General features: G+C 46.5%; 1 protein-coding gene across 4 annotated transcripts in view; it reads right to left on the reverse strand.

Annotated features, from left to right (window-relative positions):
• The window catches only part of SPRING1 (SREBF pathway regulator in golgi 1), a 312,066-nt gene that overhangs the window by 153,884 nt on the left and 138,071 nt on the right, over positions 1-20,111 (reverse strand). The window contains exon 6 of one of the 4 annotated variants that reach the window (XM_079942823.1): positions 1,388-1,687. The exons of the other annotated variants lie outside the window; for them this stretch is intronic. The gene's annotated coding sequence lies outside the window, so the exon portion shown is untranslated. Of the gene's footprint in view, positions 1-1,387; positions 1,688-20,111 lie in introns of those variants that run through there. 4 annotated transcript variants of the gene reach the window in all.

Consider the following 20,111-nt stretch of genomic DNA (forward strand, 5'->3'; position numbering starts at 1 on the left):
ACATCTCAGAATTGGGATCCCAGGCAGCAAAGAGGTGGGCTGGGACTGGAGCCGGGAATAAGGACCCCTAGTTGCCAGTCCCAACTTGGCCACCATCTTGCTGTGGATCTGGGAACAATTTATTTAACTCTTTGGGCTCAAGTTGTCATATCTGTAAAATGAAAACAATCTCAAGACTACTTTAGAGTTTCGCTATTCTCCAAAACGCTTTACCTCCAAACCAATGAAATCAGATCCTTCCATAAAAGATTTATGAGACCACCAGATTCACTCCTAGCTCATTCATTTCTTTGACTATCTCTCCTTGGTCTGACTTGGAATTGCCCATGTCTTTTCTTGTTCAAGAATCTACACTGGCTCCCAAGTGCCTGTCACATCCAGTATACTTTCCTTTCCTTGGCTTTCAAAAGATTCACAGTCTGTCCACAACCCACAAACCCACCGCAGTTCTCAGCATTCAGCATTTGGAATCTCCCACTGCAGTTCGGCTGCTTCCTCCCTGACACTGATTTACCTCTGGGCCTTTACTTATGTCCCTTCCTGTTCCATTTATGACTTCTAAATCTTAGTGATTTCATAAAGCTTCCAGTAGAGTCAACCAAATTTGAATAGATCACCCCAAAATAAGAGCTTACTACAGGAAAGGGAAAAATGACCCATATCTCCACATCCAAAGACAAGCTCTGTGGACATCTGGGTTTATTTCCTTCTAGTCTTTTTTTCTTTTTAAATCTGAGCAGGGTTTTAGGGGATGAACCACATGATTTACTTATCAATCAGCTATAGTTGGTTGGCTATGGAGGCTGTTTGTAATCTTTTGCCATAGTCTATGTGTTGTGAGAAACATCCTGTCACTAAGTCTTTTTACACGTCTTTAATTATTTCCTTGGGCTACATTCCTAACAGTAGAATCACTGGGATTAAAGGCTTTTTGATGATGGTGGTGGGCGTTGGGGGGGAGGTGCGTGGCGGGGGAAGAGGAACCACGTTGAGATCCAAATCCCTCTGTGAGTCCAGGGAGCACACTGAATGAGAAATGGCCATCCCCATCTTTTCTTTGGGAACTGGCCAGTTTGACAGGCACCCTGGCACCCTTGCTTCCCTGCCTACTCATGTTCTGGCCCAACATCAAGCTTCTGAGACCTCGAGGAGGTTTTTTAAAGGCAATACACTAAAGAGAAAATCGCCAGTGTACCTTTAGCTGGGACTGAGGATTCAGAGCTAAGTCTCTCCTGGGTCTCCCCCCACCCCCATCCTCGGTTGATGGAACTGTGCACTTGGACATGTGTGATTGACTGTGGTATTAAGGAAATATGTATGACACAATGTTTTTAAGCTTTTTCCAGCGATATTTATATCACACAAATGGCATGTTGGGTTTTTTTTCCCCTCTCAACCACCGAGAATGAATAAATCAGTTGTCTTAATCAAGCTAATGGAGAGGGCATGGGCTAGAAAGATGGGTGAGAGGCGGCTCTTTGCCTGAGCCTGTGGCTCCCATATCGGGGGGGCCCTGGCAAAGTCGCTTCACATCTCTGGGTCTCTGTTTCCCTGTCTTCAAGACGGGCATGGTGACATCCGAAGGCTGATGACTTCGCGGGATAAAGATCGTCTTCTAAGCATTTGGAATTCCTTGGAAGAGAGTAGCTGCATGAATTTTTAATCCTCTATTTTCAGCTCTTTGGACCTGCGTGTAGGAGCAGAGCTGTAAACGCAGAGAACTCACCACTACAGTCTAGTTTATAAGGTTTTTGTCTCATACCATCCCATAGTTCTGACCTTAAGAATGACTCAGAATGTGGGGGAAATGCAGTTTGTTGTGGTGGCTGTTATTACTTAAAAATTAATGGCTTGGCAAACACAGGGATCACCCTGTCATGCCGAGGTCATGTTTACACCAAGCACATATATTTCAAGCTCCTAAACCTTCGGCAGCACTGAAGGGCAGAATCAGCACAATTCCCACGCAAGACTCAGAATCCCGGGCCAGAATCACCATGGCTCTAAAGGGAGTTGTTAGTGAGTATGCATTCTGCAACCAGAACCTCATCAGCCTCCACATACCTTACGGATGGAGCAGGCTTTTCAGGTTGTAATTCATGGAGACCTACCAACTCCACGGAGAAGTGAAAAAAAGAAAAGAGAAATTCATAAGGATGCAGGACCCAAACTTGGATCTCATTCATTGTTCATCCATCCATCCAACAAGTATTTATTGAGCACCAAGAATCTACCTGGGACTGTGCTAAGTGCTGGGGATACAGAGGATGGCAAAAGCAGAACTGTCCGTGCCTGGGGGGAGGTTGTAGTCAAGTCAAGAAGACAGATGTTAATTAGTAATCACACAGGAAGTGTAAATTCATAACCAAGTTGGGACCGATGAAAGGAAGGCTATGGCACTTAGATGCATCATCACTGGGGAATCTGATCTAGCTTTGGAGACAAGGGAAGGCAGAAGTCACTGTATATACAAGCTCCCTTTTAAGAAAAAGTGGTATATTTGAGGATGTGAAAGGCCAGAGAAGTAAAAGTGAGGGGAAGAGAACTAAAAGATGGAGCTAGGCACACCCATTGGGATGGCTATTAAAAAACAAAAAAGGAAACTAACAAATGTTGGCAAGGATGTGGAAAAATTGGAAGCCTTGTACTCTGCTAGTGAGAATGTAAAATGGTGCAGTCACTGTGGAAAAGAGTTTTGGTGGTTACTCAACAAGTTAAACATAGAATTACCATATGACCCAGCAATTCCACTCTTAAGTATATACCCAAAAGAACTGAAAACAGATGTTCAAACAAAACCTTGTACACAAGTATTCACAGAAGCACTATTCACAATAGCCAGAAGTTGGAAGCAACCCAAATGTTCATCAATGAATAAACAAAAGGTGATCTATCCATACAGTGAAATATTATTCAACCATCAAAAGGAATGAGGTTGCTACAACATGGATGGACATTGAAAACGTTATGCTAAGTGAAAGAAGTTATAAAAGACCACATACTGTAGGATTTCATTTATATGAAATTTCCAGAGTAGGGAAACCCGTAGAGATAGAAAGAAGATTGGTGGTTGTCAGAGGCTGAGGGAGGGCAGAATACGAAGTGACCTCTAATGGGTAAGGGGTTTCTGTTTGGGTGATGAAAAAGTTCTGGACTAGATAGTAGTGATGGCTACATAACAGTGTGAATCTACTTAATGTCACTGAGTTGCACACTTTAAAATCATTAAAAGAGCAAATTTTATGTTATGTGTATTTTATAATAATAATGATAATGATAATAATAATAAAAGATGGAGCTAGGGAGGTAGGCTGAGCCAGCTGGTGAAAGACCTGGATGGTGTTTTCATGCTGAGATCAATGAACAGATCATCCTGACTGCAGATGGAAAATGGATGGGAGTGGGCAACAGTGTTAGGATGGGGACCCCTGAGGAGGTGGGAGCATGGTCCAGGAGCAAGATGGCTTGGACCAGAGGGCACAGTGGTGGTGGAGAGAAGGGGGCAAATTTGAGTGATACGTAGCAGGAGGGCTTGGCCATTCCAAACAGACCCAACTCTTCTCCCTCACGTACATGTGTGCACTTATCATTCATGGGGCTTGAAGGGAGAAAGTATGTGTCCTCACAGGGAGTCTGGAAAGCATGCAGGAAGAAGACCCTTGGATTCAATTTTTTATTCTTTTTGCTGCCAGATCTTAAGCAAGTAACTTTATTTCTTCGTGTCTCCATTTCTTCCCCTGTAAAAATCGGGACCCTAAGATCCATTTCATAAATTGTTATGTGGAGATGGGAAGAAATAAGCGTATTGAGAAAACGGCACCTGCCCTAGCTTTCTTCCGGGATTCTTGGGAGACCCAAAGGAGCTGTTAATCTTTCAAAGACCACATAGATCACCCAGGGAAGGCAGCCCACACCGCTGGGGCTGATGTCACAGCTTTCAGAAGGCAGGTCTCTTGAACAGATTTTCCAAAAGCGGCGACTTTATAATGATCTCCAAAGTAACAGATTACATTTGTTAAAGCTAGGGTAAAAAGACAGAGGACTGTAGGAAGCAGTGGGAGATGAGAAGCAAAGTCGCCGATCACGTTACTGTCTTTCTTCTGTACTCACCCCGCCCACTCCAGCGCGGGCTCCGCCCCCTGGCTAAGCCCCACCCAGTCTCCGCCCCCTATTTTAGCGCTGGCCACGCCCCCTCAACTCCCAGCTCCCAGGGTTGGAGGCTCCCACCTGCGTTCAGCATTTGGTACCCGAGAGGGGATGAGAGGGCATTTGATGGGTGAGGATGGGAGGGCTAGAAATTGACAGGGTGAGAACTGGGGAGACGAATCCCTCCCTGTCCCCTGTCTTCACTCACTCCCTTGTTGAGGGCCTTGGCTTTTGCATAATGTAAGTACTTATATAATGCGTGCGCTGCCTCGAGAGCTCTGCATTTGTCTTTCTGTCCTTCACATGCCAATGTGCTTCCGCCTCGGGTCTAGGTTGAAGCTCCTGGAAAGGAGGGTGCTACCTAACAGGTCCTGTTCGACCCCAGCCCCGGGCCAAGGGCCGAGAGAGGCTGGGGCTGGGGCGGGGTTGGGGGACGAGGGGGGAGGAGTGAGAGCCCCACATGACAGGCTTCTGGAACCAGATCCGGTGCCAACTTGGATTCTGTTTTTTCCTTCAATAAAAGGAACTTTTCACTTCTTTTTTCAAAAACGCTTTAAATTTTTTTATTAAAAAAAAAACGGGTTCCCATCCATCTGATTGGAGGCATCACAGAGCAAAAGGCGAAGCTGAGTCCCGCACACACTCGCGCCACACACACACACACACCCTCCCAAGGTTTTCCCGCACACACACACACACACACGCGCGCACCCTCCCGAGGTTTTCCCGCACGCACACACACACACACACACACACACACACACACACACACACCCTCCCGAGGTTTTCCCGAACACACACACACACACACGCACCCTCCCGAGGTTTTCCCGAACACACACACACACGCACGCACCCTCCCGAGGTTTTCCCGATATCTACTCCGGTTACAACTAGACGGCCCCTCCCCCCACCTCGCCTTTCCCCTTCCTCTCCTCAATCTTGGGAGGAGCATTTTCTGTGTCTTCCCAAGTCCCCGAGGGGGACCTCCTGTGTTGGAGTGGGATGGGGGTAGGGTCACATAACGAAGACCAGAAAGAACAAATTAGATAATCAAAAGAATTATAGTAATTGCTTTCACTTTCCCCGAGCCCGCTCTGCGGATTCTCTCCCCCGCCCCTTCCCTGGCTTTCTGTCTGTCGGGAATACTTCGTCTTTCCGACCCTCTCCCCTCCCCCAGGCTCCTCCTCTCCTCTGCCTTCGCTCGCGCGTTCCCTCTCTTCCTCCGTTTTCTGGTGTGCTGGAACGTTCAGCGGAATATGATGAATGATCACCTGTCACGGCTTGTTTATTATAATGCAGGCAATCAATTACACATCCCCAACGCTGGCCGGCCCGCAGGAAATTTATATGCTCAGCACAAACCAATGTGAAAATGGAATCTCATTTGCCAAATGTCTTTCTCCCCGTACAGCACGATGATTACAGTCTGTGTTTGTTTCAACAGTCGTGTACAACTGACAGTGCCATCATTTACTGCCTGGCTCAGGTCACGTTTCTCTCAGGGTTTATTTATTGTGTTACGAAGGCCAGCACAGGAAAAGGACAAGGGTGTCTGTCAGGGATGCCACTGTGTTAAAAAGTGGGCGGGCTAGGCTGCATTCCTGGGCAGCACTGCAGCCTCAACCCCTGGGCCCTGCCTCTGCAGGCCACCTCCTCCAGCATCCTGTTGCCAGGACTCCTAGGCCCCCAGAGGGAGGCAGCTCTGGGTATCAGAAGCTCTACAGGTCCCAGTATCAGAGGGACCACAGTTTACATTCTGGTTCTGCTACTGTCTAGTTGTGTGTGGTCAGGGTTTCAACCTCCTCATCTGGACAACGGGAGTTTTAATATGCTCCTCGCAGGAATCCTGTGATGTCTGGGATATCAGAGGGGTCGCTAAGTGTTAGTTCCGGTGACTTCAGATCACGCCCTGGCCACACGAAAACCCACTCATCGGGAGGCCGAGAGGAGAGGTCCCGTTCGAAGAGATGTGAGTTGGAATTCACGTCTTGTGTTATTATCTTCCTCAGTCTCTACTTTCTGAGACTCACCTGTCTCAGGATCTGTTCTCCTTCCAGGTAGAATTTTGCACTTATGTTCCCTCTGCTCTGACACATAGTGTGTCTTAGTGTGACTTTGGGAAAATAAAATGGCCACCTTGCTCTGCTTCCGCTTCTGTCGTTGTAAAAACAGGCATAGCATTCCTGGCCTTTTTAGCCGTGTGACCTCAGGCAGGCCAGTCCCTTTATCTCTCCAGGCCTCAGATTCCTCCCATGGGAAGTGGAGGGAATAACTCCTTAACAAGCCAGCCCAGCCTTGCTGGCAGGATCCAGAGTGCCCATGGTGTAAAAAGTGCCATGTAAACTGCAAAGTGCCACTGTCACCGTGGTCCATCCTCTTTCTGTCAGGAGTTCTGGTTGGTCTTTGGGGTTTGCTGCACAGGCATTGATTCAAATTTGTGGCCCTCACAGCATGTGGCATAGAGTGGGAGATCAGTAAATGAGGAGCACGAAGATTCTCATGGGTATTTGATTGTTCTTTATTGTATTGTATATTTCTTTATTTTTCTACGTAGGTATTTGTTTAATGGCTGTCTGCCCCACTGGGATGGAAACTTTAAGAGGAAAGGCACCAGGTTGACTTTGGGTTATCTCTGTGTCCCCAACATATAGCCTCAAATTGGCACATCCTAAAGAAATCAGTAAATATCCGTGGCTTTAATGGACGAGTGAATGAATGGCTACATGAGTAAATTCATTACTAGGGTAATCTCTGCGGTGCAGAGGGTGGGCCCTGGTAAACGGATGTTTACAGGTATCTTCACCATCCCTGACCCTCACAGAATCAGCTTTGTGGGTGCCCAGGGTTACGCATACTATGTGTACTCAGTGCCAGCTGGTGACAGATCACAGACGTGTCTGCCTGGCTTCCTACCCACCCCTCAGACCAACATCCCCTGGATAAACTTCCCATTTATCACTCTCCACCCAATGTTGCCTTGAAATCTCTACACCTCCTTATGGTATTTGGGTCCCCCAAATGCCCAGCACACTGCCTGTCTAAAACAGATGTTTTCAATCAATAAAGATGGCCTTTTCTAAGCACTGATGTATGGAATACAACTTAGAATTCCATTAACACATGCTGGGTCAGGGAAAAAAATGATTCAAGTTCATATTTTAAAAGCAAAAAATTAACAGCTGCATTGTATATTTTGGTCAAGTGCTTTGGATTTGTGGAAGGGATTTCTTCCCATAAATATAATTATTAGTCCCCATGATTATACTAATAACCAGGGGGATGGCACAGAGCTGTGCCTCCCCAGCAGGCTGGGCTGGGTAGGGCCGGGTATTCCCTCTGCTGACTTGCTTCACTAGTTGACTAACAGACCTTATTCCCCGGCCGAGCCCATCACATCCTGCCAACGCCAGCTTCCCGATGTGGAGCGGGAGCAAGAGCAAGCGCCGTGCGTGGGGTCCTGAGGGAAAAGCAGCCTGTGTTTGCTGCTGCTTTGACAGTTGAGGCTCGGAGAGGGGCTGGCAAACAATGGGAAATGAAACATTTGAGTGGTTGCAAAAAATTCCGTGGGAAATCCCCCCTGGTTGTATTTATGTGCACCAGCAGTGACAAGGGGAGCTGGGGGCTTTCGATTTCAAAGGTTCCTGAGCAGACCACAATAGTGTTCTGAGCTGGCAGTCCCCAGAAACAGCTCTTATGGGCCACAAAAGGCTAGCCTGAGTCTGTCAGGGAAGGTTTGGCCACGTGCATGGTGTTGGCCATGAGCTGCAGTGGCTTGTTGGGAGCTCATCCACAGTTGTAGAGCTCAGGCCTCTGAACCTTCTGCTCTAAGACAAATCCGTCTCAACTCTTCCTCTAGATTTTCCCTGGCCTCAAGAGCCTGGGCGGGGCGGGGCGGGGCTGGGGGAGGTCTCCCTGGGGCTCAGCCCTACCTGCTTATACTGGTGGGGTCTCCCTGGGGCTCAGCCCTACCTGCATAATTCTAGGAGGCTTAGTCCCCTGCAGACCTCTTCCCCACCATCTAATTGAAAAAATCCAAAATTGAGGACTCACATGCATTCCCCTGGCATTTTCCCGTTAATATGGGGTCTGCTCCTGCTTTCTCCATTCCCATTTATAATGGACATTTATTTGTCTTTTGCTCCCCCCACCCCCTTTAGAGAACAAAGTGAACTGATATTAACCAACTCTTGTTTTGCTTTCCTTAGAACTAATAAATATTCAAAATACTTAACCACTCTTGCTAATGTCTTGCTACTGCTGCTGTGATAAAATACATGTGTTTATAGATCCCATTAAAGGTGAGGTTTATGGATTTTTAGAGACACTTAGTAGATGAGAAAACTGAAACTTAACGGAGGTGAAAAGCTTGCCCATTGTAGTAGTCGGGAGGTTTCAGCTGCAAAATGACAAACTCCTAACTTGAATGGACTTAAGACAGATCAAAAATGTATTGAAGTTTTTAACCGAGAAGCAAGGGCTTCTTGCTTCTCATTAACTTCAGGCATTGCAGGATCTAGGCTTTCCTTTAAGTTTTCAGGAATCTGCCTCTCCCCATCTCTTCAGCTCTGCTTTTCCCTGTTTTGCTTTCATTTTGAGATTGGCTCTCTCCACCTGTTGTACATCGTCGCAGAGTCAAGTCAAGGCTTCCTCTTGCTTGCCTCTGTAAAAGTCCGAGGGGCATGTCTGGTGGGTTCTGATAGGTTCAGCTGCCCACTGCTAAACCAATGACCAGGACAAGGGGGCTGGAATGATCTGATCGCCCAGAGCCCAGTCAAGTGCTCACTGCCGAAGCCTAGCTAACCCACAGGGGCGGAGTGAGAGTGAGTGGTTCCCCCAAAGCATATCAGGGCTCCTATCAGGAGGAATGGATGATGGGCGGGCAGAAAGCCATGGTGTCCTATACTCCCATGTCATGCTGCCAAGTGTGACATGGGCAGGCAAGCCTGCACATAGATCTGCCCTCCACCTCCTCCAGGCTGCTGGAGACTACCTCGGGGACCCCCTCACGCTCTATCCAGACCTGGGACTCCAGCCCTGCCCCTACCCCATGAATTCATTCCAGTTGGCAGTTTTCAAAACATGCATCTTGGGCACTGCTGGAGGGAGGAAGACAGCAGGGGGAAGCAAGGAGGATGGGTGACAGAAGCTCAGCGTCTGGGACTATATAGGACCCCCGCCCCTATTCCAACCATGTGGCAACTCTTGTGTCCATTTGTATATTCAGTTCCCTTGAACAATTTTATTTTATCAGACAGCTCCTCATATTTTTACAGCTTGAAAATCAGTGATTTTTGTACAACGCTTGCCCTCTCCCTCATTCATAAATGAGGAACAATAGCCAGAAAGAGGCAGGAGCCTGACCAAGGCCAGGCGGGCAGCAGCAACAAAATGCATAGTCTGGGAAATCACACCTTGGGATTCCCATGTCCTGCCCTTCCCATGTGCAGCCTTGCGGGTGGGAAAGAGATTCGGGAAAGAGATTACCACATGCACCTCTGCGGTACTTCACTGACTGGTTAGCCAAGAATGCAGAATGGAGCAGCTTCCCAGAGGACAGCAGAAAGAGGGAAACTGTGTGTGGCTTTCTCTCTGCTCTCCAGGTACAGGCAGCCGCTGGGGACTCTCTGTAGGTAAAATCCCACCAGAATGGAGAAAAACAGCCAGATTCTGCTACTCCTGCCTCATACTGGGAGCTTACATCGCATCCCAGAAGAACTTACGTGAGTAAGCCATGTGCTTCTGTTTAAGATATTTACAAACAACTTCTCTTCTTGTCCTCCCGTGTCTCCAGGCACCAGCCCTGCCACATACTTCAAACCCACCTCTCTACAACGCTGGTCACTGCTAATCATCATAGCTAACCTTCCTGAGTGCTTACAATGTTCCCAAAAGTGTATGCTAAGCGCTTGACAGGTATTGTTTCATCGAATCCTCCCAAGAACCCCATACAGTAGGTATTATTATTAGCCTCGTTTTACAGGTGAGGAGACAAAGGTGCAGAGAGATGAATTAACTTCTCCAAGGTGCTCAGCCAGCTTCCAACTCAGGCAGTCAGAGTCAAGCACGAGCTGACGGTTAGGTAGTCCGTGAGGTGCGTGATGAGTGTGGGGGTAGCCGTACCTGTACACAGACAGAAAGTTCTCCATGCCCCCTTACCTCCTCTCCTACACTCTCTTGCCTGGTGTCTCCAGCAAGCACACACAGGGGACTTCAGGAAGAGAAGGCTCCTAAGGTGCCGGCACAACACGGGTAAGTTGGGTAAGGAAAGGCGCGTGGGCTCATTACTTAGACTACCTTGCAGCCGCTTATTGAATTAGTGTGATTCTTAACATCTTCAACTTGGATCTCCTCCAGGCCAGCCAGCTGGTGCATTCAGTACGACTCAGCTCGCCCTAACTCAATTAACTAAGCCAGGCTGCGCTGAACTCAACAAGTATTTCTTAAGCACTGAGCTGGCTGCAGGGGAAAAAAAAACAAAGGAGGGCAAGACTCAGACTCTGCCAGACTTGGCCCTTAAGGAGATGCCTTGCGCTTTTAACGCATAACACAGTGCCATATTTTCTAAGTACCACCTTCGCTCTCCCCCTGTGCTATGATTTACTTCATATTTTTCTTTAAATAAATTAATTTTTAAGGAAATTAATTTCCTTCTCTAAACTTAAATAATTGTTTAATTTCTGAGGTGAAATTGACATAACATAAAAGCAACCATTTCAAACTGAACAATTCAATAGCATTTAGTACATTCGCAGTGTTGTGTAACCACTACCTCCGTCTAGTTCCAAAACATTTCCATCACTCCAACATAAGACCCCATACCCACCTCCCCTAAACCCCCTCACAACCACTAATCTGCTTCCTGTTCCTATGGATTTGCCAATTCTGGACGTTTCACATAAATTGAATCATATAAGATGTGATCTTTTGTGTCTGGCTCCTTTCACTTAGCATCATGTCTCTGAGGTTCATCCATGTTGCAGCATGTGTCAGTGCTTCATTCCTTTTTACGGCCAAATAATATTCCGTTGTCTACATCCACCACAGTTTGTCTATTGTTTCATCTATTGATAGATATTTGAGCTCTTTCTACCTTTAGGCTATTGCGAGTAGTGCTGCTAAATAAGTTTACCTCATTTGTTCATTCATTCATTTCAATATAATTGACATATAATATTGTAAAAACATGAAACACTTCACACATTTGCATGTCATCCTTTCGCAGGGGCTGTTTAATCTTTTCTGTATGTTCCAATTTTTTGGATATGTGGTGCTGCAGTGAGCACTGAATGTTTATTTTAAAAGGAAAATTTAATCACTACTATAAATAGGAAAACTGTATTTTTCTAATAGGAAATAGAATAGATATATAACTATTATAAGTAAAAATTTCACCGGTGTAGCACATAAAATCACCCGGTGTACTCTCAGATTCAGTAGTAAAAAGCCTGGACTCTGCATGTGGTTGGCCTTGACTTTGAATCCTGGTTTTGCCATCTGAACCTGGCCAATGTCCTGTCCTCCCCCAGCCCCCCTGAATATTGCACAGGTTAGCAGCACGGACCCCCGCGCAGTCAAAAAATCCGAATATAACTTTACAGGTGGCCCTCATATCCATGGCTCCTCACGGAGGATTCAACCAACTACAGGTTGTGTAGTACCGTAGTATTTACTGAAAAAAATTGGTTGTGTAAGCGGACCCGCATTGTTCAAGGGTCAACAGTACTTGTAATTGCTTCCTCCTGAAGTTGTTGTGAGAATTAAAAACATGTAAGGTGCTCAGCGCTGTCAGGCACATAGTAAGTGCTCAGTGTGTGAAAGCTGGTAGGTAGGATCACAGGTCATAAACAGGAACAGTAACAGTACTAGTAGCTAACAAAGCAAGTATTTGCCATGTGCCACGAACCTGTGGAGCGTCTTGCATGTGCATTATCTCACATAATCCCCACAAAGTTCAAATTATTATTACCCCCATTTTGTAGGTCAGAAAACAGGCTAAGAGAGGTGGAGCCAGTAGTTGAAGGTCATACAGCAGAGACTTGAGCTCTGGGAAGGTTAAATGACAGTATGAGAAGTAACTCCAAGTCCACTGGAATGTCAGGCTGACCCTGGGCACAAATGATTAATTGCAAAAGGGCTGCCTGGGCCTTTGAGGTCCCAGACCTGGCAACTCACTGCGGACCCAGCCTGGAGGCACCTCCCAGCTGTGTCTTTTCATTGAGTCACTCTTTCTCAGGTCTGCCAACAAGAGGCTCCTCACATCTTTTCTAGTTGACTTACCTCTCACAGTTCATGGGATTCACCTGCCCTCCCTGTACCCCATCATCCCTCAGTGTCCCTAAAATTGCCCCTTTCCTCTGCAATCTCTCCTCTTCCACGTTGCATGGAGCCCTCAAGACTGTCACGCAGCCTCTAACTAATTATCCAGCGTTGGTGCAGAAGTTAGCAGGTCTCGAGTTCACATGTATCCATTACGCCTTCATCAACAGGGATGTATCTGATTCACAGTTTCAGGCTGTGTGGAAATCCTGTCGCACCCAAGGGTGAGACTAGCATCGGCTTGTATTAATTTCCTGGGGCTGCCATCATGAATCAATACAAACTTGGTGGCTCAAAACAACAGGAATTTATTCTCCCACAGATCTGGAAGCCAGAAGTCTGAAGTCAAGGTGGCAGCAGGGCCATGCCACACTCCCTCCAAAGGCTCTAGGGGAGGATCCTTCCTCACCTCTTCCATTTTCTGGTGGTTCCTAGCGTTCCTTGGCTTGTGGCCACATCACTCCAATTTCTGCCTCTGTCTTCACATGGCCTTCTCCCTGTGTGCCTCTTTTCCATCTCTTATAAGGACACTCGTTGTTGGATTTAGGGTCCACCCTGATCTAGTATGATCATCACCTTAATTACCTCTGCAAAGACCTTATTTCCTAATAGGTTCACATTTCAAGACTCCAAGTAGACATGAATTTTGGTGGGATGCTACTCAACCCTATTCTTTATAACAGGTTATTGAACCCAATGGGTACAAACAGAAAAGGGTTGAATTTTCCTCCAAAGACAGTTATCAGCCATATTCGTACAAATCTCCCTTTCCCAGCCCTTAGTGGCAGCCTGGGCATATCCTATAGCTTTCTGGCCAGCTTCCAATATTAACAAGTCCCGTCCAGGTCTGGCCAGTATGAAACATCCAGCTTAGTCTCCCACCCTCCAACTCAGTTTTGCCCCAGGGCCTGAGAAACCCAGGGTGGGCCTGGCCACCTCTTGCCCTGCCCCTCCCCTGTGCTTCTGGCTGCCAGAGTGCACCAAACAGGGTGATTCCATGGGCAACCAAATTTGGCCAGTGCTGCATTAAACCAAGTTACCCAGATGTCTTTACTTCAGACTCAGTTGACGTGTGAATACACATCCAAAAGAAGGTAGTTTCCAACCGTATTCCGCCCAGGAAACTCTTGTTCCACAGAACACTCCGCCACCCTGGTGTTCCCCAGACCACGCTTTGGGAAATGCCACACTATATAAAATACTGCAAAATGCAAAGTACATTCACAACTATTATGTGTGCATAGCAAGAGAAGATGAGCTTTTGGGTAAATATACCAACTCTGGAGCATTTTTGTGATTTATTCAGAAAATTGGCTTCTGGATCACTGTGGACAAGACCCAACTTGGCTGGAAGACTGTAATCCCTCAGCAGAGCCACACGGACAGCTAAGCCGGCCAAATTTATTCTGAGAAAGGATAACTCTCATAGTGAAAGGCAAGAACTTTTAAGAAAAATTTATACTATAGTCTAGTCCTACAATGTATGCAATTGTGTTCTGTACATTCATTCAACAATAGGGACTCAGCAGAATAGTAATAATAACAATAATATGATAACGAGAGAAAAGATAGAACAAATACATGTAAGTGCCAGGCAAGGGTTCACCTGCCTTTCTTCTCTGGGGTCCATGCAGTAGTCTCAGCTCCAAGCACCTCTCAGCCCTTAGTATGAGTCCAGTGCTTAAATATCTGCTGTTTTCATATAACACAGCCTCTAAATTTTGGCCAGCTTCATCTGGTGCTCAACTGAGCAATCAACAACCTTCTCCAATTCCACAGAAACCCAGCTATGCTGGACTGACTGCAAGAAACCACGACAGCCTCCAATGTAATGTCTCTCCAAGGGCTTTCAAGGTTAATTTCTGATCATGGTCTGAATTCTATTAACGTAGAGCTGTACTATCACCTCCCATGTGACTCCCATGTAATCGCAAAGATGAATAGAAACTGGTTTTGTCCATATTGTCAAGGTAAATATCTTCTGAAAGCCAGGACCAACCCTACAACTGGGTTCAGTAGGGGCCATCAAGGCAATAGGATTTGAAGAAAGTCAGTCACCATCACTCCATGCCCCATTTCCCATTCCCTCCCCACCCCATACTAAAAAAGCCTAGAGAAAAAAAAAAACTTTTAAAATCTGATGATGTTGGGAATTCCCTGGTGGTCCGGTGGCTAGGACTCCCCACTTCCACTGCCGAGGGCCTGGGTTCAATCACTGATCAGGGAACTAAGATCCCGCAAGCTGCGCGGCTCAGCCAAAAAAAAAAAAAAGTTAAAATCCGATGGTGTCACCTTAATGGGAAACTCTTTAATCCTCAGTAGTCTAGCAAGTTTATCAGTCTATCCACTTAGCCACCAGCTGCTAAAGGTCAGAGGGGGCAGGGATGCACAGCGGCCTGGGGAACACAGAGCCAGTTCTCACTCTCTCTCAATTTCGTCCCCTGCGTAAAATTTCCTACTGCCCACAGAATGATGTCCAAACTCAAGGACCTTCGTCTGCTGGACCTTGCCCACCTCATGAGCTGAGCACCCCAGGGCAGGGTCTGGTTCTCATTTACCTGCAGGTCTGCCCAGCACCTAGCACAGATTTTGGCAGATAAGCCAGAGCACAGGGAATAAAGAAATGTCAAACGAGTGAAAAAGTATCCTGTACAAAACACAGGTAACACATAAGCAAGTCTCGTCATGATGTCATGTAAAAATTTTTTCTTAAAAAAAAAAAAACTTAACTAGAGAGCAATTTAAATCTTTACCAAATTTCTCAGGGAACACCCAAAAAATCCTATTTATAATGTAAAGCAAAACTTCAGAACTTTTGTACTTCTCTTCCACAGCACCTGGCCCCCACATCTCTCTCAAATTCTCCCCAACTCTCTTTCAGATCTAACTTTTCTCATTTCCCCTCCCATCTCCCTTTCCAAATACAGCTCCCACTCTTTTCCAGAAGTATAGGGTAGCTGGCTAAAAGCATGAGCTCTGGGGCTCACCTTGCCAGGTACAAACTCAGTTCTGTCACTCTAATTTGAGCAGGAACCTGGCATGTTAAGTGCCCCATAAATGCAACTTGTTATTTAAATCCTATTGGCTTCTCCATTCTTCTTTTTTTTTTTTTTTTTTAACTTGGCCCGCTTTTCCATTAATGCAGTAAGAAATGTGTATGAGTTTCCTAGGGCTGCCAAAACAAATCACCATAAACTTCATGGCTTAAAACAATAAGAATTTATTCTCTCACAGTTCTGGAGGCCAGAAGTCCAGAATCAAGGTGGCAGTAAGGCTGTGCTCCCTCCAGAGGCTCCAGGGAAGATTTTTGCTCCTTGCCTCTTCCAGTTCCTGGTGGCTGTTAGCATTCCTGTGCTTGTGGCCACCAACTCCACTTCCTACCTCTGTCTTCACGTGGCCTTTGCCTGTGGGTCTGTCCTCTGTGTGTCTCGTGAGAACATTTGTCATCGGATTTAGGGCCAACCCAGATAAATCCGGGATTATCTCATTTCAAGATCCTTAATTTAATTACATATGCAAAGACACTTTTTCTAAATAAAGTCACATTCACAGGTTCTGGGGGGTCAGGATATGGACATACCTTTTGTGGGGGGCCAGCATTCACCCACTACAAAATGACACTGGGTCCTTCCTTTTGTGGGTGGTGGACGGGGACAAGGCTGCACACTCCCGTAATTTTTTTCTTTTTTTTCTTAACTTTTAAATTCTTGTAACGATGAATATATCAAGTCAGCAGCCAGCATCAGGTACTTGGCAATGTGGAAGGAAAGAGGCAGATGGCAGAAAGGCACCGTCAACTTTTCCTTTTCACTGACGTTCATCAACTCTTTCATCGATGCAAGTTTGCAGCCATTGCACACCTAATTGCAAGAGCTGCTGCATCTTGCAATTAGGTGTGCAATGCAGGGGGTGAACTGGGCGCAAGAAACAGTGAGTTTCAGCCACATGGTCAGACCCTCAAGCAGACACATCCTGCCGAAGGCCTAGGGACAGAGCATCTCGGCTTTCCCACAGGGGGTGGTGAGCTGCATGGGTTGCTGGCCGCAGTGGGTAGGAGGAGGTGCGGTTCAGGTTAGTTATTTATTGATATTCTGTGTTAAGATTCCTTCCTCGGCTGCACTGAAGGGATCTAGGAGGCAGTGACTTCACGCGACTCAAACTGCAATCAGACAGCCTCTTGGCTCAATGTGTTTATCTACCCAGAACTATTTTTGGTGTGTGTTCATAGACAGCACACACTAAAGTATTTGGGATTTGAGATGCAAGCGTTAAAGAAGATTAAAGTTAGCTGCTAATGAGCATGCCCAGAATAGATATACTCTGTGTGTGTTTGTGTGTGTGCGTGCTCCATGTGTGTGCTCTGTTGTGTGTCTGCAAAGCAGATGTCTACAAGCCTGCCCTTAAGTGGCCTCACCAATGTCCCAGATAAGCTAAGGTGTCCATGGATGGAAGATGGAAATGGATGAAAACTGGACTGTCTCAAAATACTGCCTTACCAGACACCCCAATCCCCTCAACTCTGTTCTGCCTGTCCTTCAAAGCCTAGCCCATTCCACCTTATCAAAGAGCCTCGCTTGACCACTCTCTGAACTCCCAGACCACAGATAACAAATAGGTTTCATCTCTAGTACCAACCTGGATCAAACAGGCAGGGAACACCCAGAGCAGCATGTTCAGTGGGATGCTGAGAACATTCAGACCACACCATAGCTTAAAGCTTCTAAAGGTCCCTGCTGTCTAGCCCAGGGTCTAGAAGGAGCAGGCACTTAATCCATACTTGTTCAGTAATTAATTTTCATTGTTTGGACTCTGCAGTTAGGTCAGAAGAAAGGTCTCTCTCTGAAGCACCATTCCCTAAGGACTTCTGAGAGTAAACTTGGATGCCCACTAAAGGGTTGAGTGCCCGGGTCTTCTCAGCCCTTCTCTCCATTCTGCACATCTCGTCGACCAAATCCTACGTGTGTACTGGGGAGTCCCCCTCTAAGAGGCTGGCCCTGTAATTGTTCAGCGAGATAATAACATCAGGCTCGTCCATCAAGCCTGCCCCTAACAGTCTGGTTTTCCTAATGGAATGTAGTGTCCTTAAGAAGAACAGAAGCACCATAATGTGAGGTTTTATGCAGGCTGGTTTCTAGCTGTGAGCTATGGACCTGAAATGATAGTTAAATCGATGAAGAGGCACTAAGCTATTGCCTCTGAATCTGGGTGTCCGTAAAACCCAAGTATTGACAGCCCTGAGTGGATGTGTTGCAGGCTGGCTCTTCCAGCCTTGATTGGGGCTCCCTTTCTCTCTCTCTGGACAGGAGCAGCCCAAGAGAAATGGAAATATGACGGCTCCCTGATAGTTATCACAGTCTGCACGACAGACCACCCCAAGAACAAGACTCCAGGTCAAGTGCTCTTCTCCATTCTGTGGATCTAGTGGGGAGAAATTAGCTCTCAGTGGTATTCCCACTTATGGAGAGAAGCAATTCCTCCCTGGTCTGGCTGTAAGGGGTCTGGCAATGGACCGAGAGGCAGGAAGCCTGTCTTCTTCCCCAACGTCTTTCCCCGTCTCGTGGTGTGACCTTAGCAGGTAACTTAACCTCTCAACTCCTTCGCTGCCTCATCTGTAATGATCCACCTTTATCACTTCATAGTCCTGCTCTAGGATAAATGAGACAAGCCTCTAAAAGCCATATTTTAGTCCCCAAGAAAGACCAGAACCAGGTAAATGCTAAGGGTAGCCATTTCCTTTGCTTTTGCTGTGTGCGTTACTAACCTGTGGGATTTTTAAAATAATGGCGAAAATGAATGGATTTATGCAATTGTTTTCTCCTAGGTGCCTTGAGGCATTTATGGAGTACTGTTTCATTGCTCACCTCTTTTATGGAGTGGATATTGTTAAGTCCATTTCTTAGTCAGCAAACTAATAAGGGAGCTGGCTTTGAAGTGAGCCATGTGGACGGAAGTAATTCCTACTCCTAATCTACTGTGGGGCTCTTCCCTGCCGATGCACAAGTCCCTAGGGGACACTCAGGGATACTGGCTCAGCCAATTGTTGAGCCACGTCTCAGGCATTTTCCCACCCTCCCTCCACTCCAGCTATGCTGACCTGCTTTTACTTCTTTACAAGCACCAAATGCTTTCCAATCTCAAACTATGCACACCTGTTCTCTGTGTGGGAGGCCCTTCCTGCCCATGTTTCCTCTGGCCAATCCCTACCCATCCTTCAGGCATCAGCTTCAATGTCACCTTTGCAGTGAAGTCTTCCATGACCCCCAGGCTTTGCCAAGTCCCCCCATTCTCTGCTCTCACAGGCACTATATTTGTCCTTTACAGAGCTTATCACACCTGTATCTAAGTAATTGTTAGTTTAATGTCTGTCTTCCCCACTAATGATGAGTTCCATGAGGGCAAAGAACTGTTTGTCTTGTTCGTTACTGTGAATCCAGAACTGAGCAGGCACCCAGTAAAAATCTGTGGTATGAGAGGATGGATGGATGATGGATAGACGGATGGATGAAGGGAGGGAGGGAGGGAGGGATGGATGAATAATAGATAAATAGGTGGATGAATGGATGACAGACAGATGTATAGATAATGGATGGATGGATGGATGGAGAAATAAATGGATGGATGGATAGATGGAGAAATGGATGGATGGATAGATGGATGGATTAAAAGACAGATGATGGATGGATTTACAGGTAGTGGATGGATGGATGAATGGATGGATATAGTCTGTTTGTAAATGAGAGTGATCCAAATTACCAGTATTCACCATCAAGAGAAAGTTCTAGTTCCAAATGTTCAGAGAAGCTTATGAATGCAGACCTAGGCTGTATGTCAGCAGGGTCACGCTCCCACTGACACTCTGGGTAGAATCCTTCTTTGCCTCGTCCTAGTTTCTGACGATGGCTGCCAATCCTTGGTGCTCCCTGGCTTGCAGCTACATTACTTGAATTCCTGCCTTTGTCTTCTCACATCGTTTTCCCTCTTCTTATAAGGACACCAGTCATACTGGATTAAGGGTCCAGCCTACTGCAATATGACTTCATCTTAGCTAATTACACCTGCAGCAACCTTGTTTCCAAACAAGGTCACATCCTGAGGTACTCTTGGTTAGGATTTCAAACGTACCTTTGTGGGGGGTACTCAGTTCAACCCATAACAATATATGAAACAGCAGTGCCTCTCCCAGGTGTGTATCCTAGAGACACCCCTGCCTAGGATGACAAGGAGACACGCCTGAGGATGTTGGTGGAGGCCAGGTTTGTCAAAGCAAGGAGTCAGAGGTGACCTACCTGTCCATGACAGGCTAAATAGATAAACCACATCCGATAAATGCAGATCATGGAATAATATGCATCAGGCAGAAATAATACACTGGATTTGCATATATCACCATGGATAGATCTTAAAAACATAGCGTGAGATGAAAAAAGTAGGAACTAGACTGAGATTTATGATACAACCCCAGTGACATAAATTTAAAACATACACGCCCAAAGAACAACATTATGCATGCTTCATAAGCACTGGAAAGTGGGTTGGAAAGTTTATGTTGTGCACACTGGAGTCGCTGCCCGCGGGAAGCAGGGACAGTGGCGGCCCTAGATGAAGGCAGGCACGAGACGGGTCTGGGATGGACAAGCGCTGGGCCT

The sequence above is a fragment of the Stenella coeruleoalba genome, assembly GCF_951394435.1.
Source record: "Stenella coeruleoalba genome assembly, chromosome: 14".
Lineage (NCBI taxonomy): Eukaryota > Metazoa > Chordata > Mammalia > Artiodactyla > Delphinidae > Stenella > Stenella coeruleoalba.